Genomic DNA, 1,981 nt, shown 5'->3' with positions numbered 1-1,981 from the left:
CCTCTCTCTCCTTCTCTCCCCCCTCCCTTTCTCTCACTCTATTAATATATTCTTGTACTCTCTCTTATAAACCCATCAATTTTCAAACACTAGCTCGAGAAAACTCTACAATCAAATTGAACATTGACAAACACAATAAACAAAAAAAATGAGCCATAAAATGAGTATCTGAGGATTTTCGGCGAATAAGAGAGCGATTCTGGGTGGTTAATTACAAAACCTCATTTAACTAACATTTATCAAAAGTAACAAATTTTAATAATTTTATGAATTCATACTATACTTACAATATAACGTGCTATACTTATGTATAATGTGCTATACTTACAAAATAATGTGTTATACTTACATGATAACGTGCTATACATACAAGATAATGCGCTATACTTACAGGATAACGTGCTATACTTACAAGTAATGTATTTCATGTTATACTTTACAGGTTATCATTCTATACTAAAATCAAATTTAACTAAAACTTCATCAATTATAACAAATTTAACTAATTTTTATGAATTCATGAATAATAATGAGAAAATTAGTGTGAAATAATCATGTGAAATAATAATGTGAAATTAATGGGTGGTTAATTACAAAACCTCATTTAACTAACATTTTATCAAAAGTAACAAATTTTAATAATTTTTATGAATTCATATTATAATTACAGTATAATGTATTATACGTACAGGATAACATGCTATACTTACAGAGTTTTATGTTATACTTATAAGATAATGTGCTATATTTATAGGATAATGCGCTATACTTACAGGATAACGTACTATACTTACAGGATAACGTGCTATACTTACGGGTTTCATGCTATAACCTGAAATGTAGCTTACAAACCTTTGAGCTTTCAGCTTACAAGATAAAAACACGAGCCTTAGAATTAAAATATTTCAACCATCATCAACTAGCACATAATAGCATGCTATACAGTTACCCTATGGAGAACATAACATTCATAATAGCAACAATCATCAACCAGCACATAACACAAAATGAGAATAACTTTCATTATCTACTTTCAATGTAACAAACTGAGAGCAATACTTTCAATGTAACAAACCGAGAATAATATTTTACAAATCAATTTCCAAACATATATTTATACACACAAAAAATTTGCATATCACATTTGTCATATAGCATCCGGGGAATACAGCTTGAGAATCACGTTGATAATCTGAAATCAAAATATAAGCGGATCAAAAGAACAATAGACTGAATATACAAGTTCAATGAACATTACACTTATGGAAAATATACCTTCAGCAACTGACTTTCCATTTTGGGAGTTTGCCGAACAGGCCGTTAGCATCCTTCTTACCACTCTGAAATGTTATTTTATCTTCTTAGTTAGTTCCCAGACAAAACCAAAGGCCTTAAGCTTACATTTCAAGCAGCAGTGACAGCGAGATTTCAGAAAAAAGAGCAATGTCAAGGTTAAGCTTTTATTCACTTCATACTCAAACTTCAACTAGAGGCCTAACAACATTCAGAAAGAAGCAAGGAACGGGGAAAAAGAGGAAAAATGACATTTTTATTCCCCGGGTGTTGGTTCATTCCATCCTTAATTAGCGCATGTAACAATGCATCAAGAATAAAAATCATCCAACCATAGAAAGAAACCAAAAGTAAGAAAAGGGCGGGGCAAAAGATCTTACTGCAAGTAACATGGGGGAGCTTACAGGTGGCGGGAAGGCGCTGGATGATGTCAATGGTGCTGCAGAGGTAGTCGCGGTCGACACCTTGAAGGATGGAGCAACACCCGGAGCTCGGAGGGTCGTTAGATGCTCCAGGCACCACGAACGACGCGCACACGGAGAGGCTGCAACAGCGAAGGGAGATGGGCTCCGAGCGGCGGAGTCGGGTGACGGCAACAGCGAAGGGAGACAGGTGACGGGAGACGGCGGAAGGCGACGGGAGACGGCGGAAGGCGACAGGAGACGACAGCAGGCGACGACAATGACGG

Source organism: Asparagus officinalis, chromosome 4, assembly GCF_001876935.1.
Source record: "Asparagus officinalis chromosome 4, Aspof.V1, whole genome shotgun sequence".
Classification (NCBI taxonomy): Eukaryota; Viridiplantae; Streptophyta; class Magnoliopsida; order Asparagales; family Asparagaceae; genus Asparagus; species Asparagus officinalis.
The sequence above is the reverse complement of the archived record's forward strand: the minus strand, read 5'-3'. Positions refer to the sequence as shown.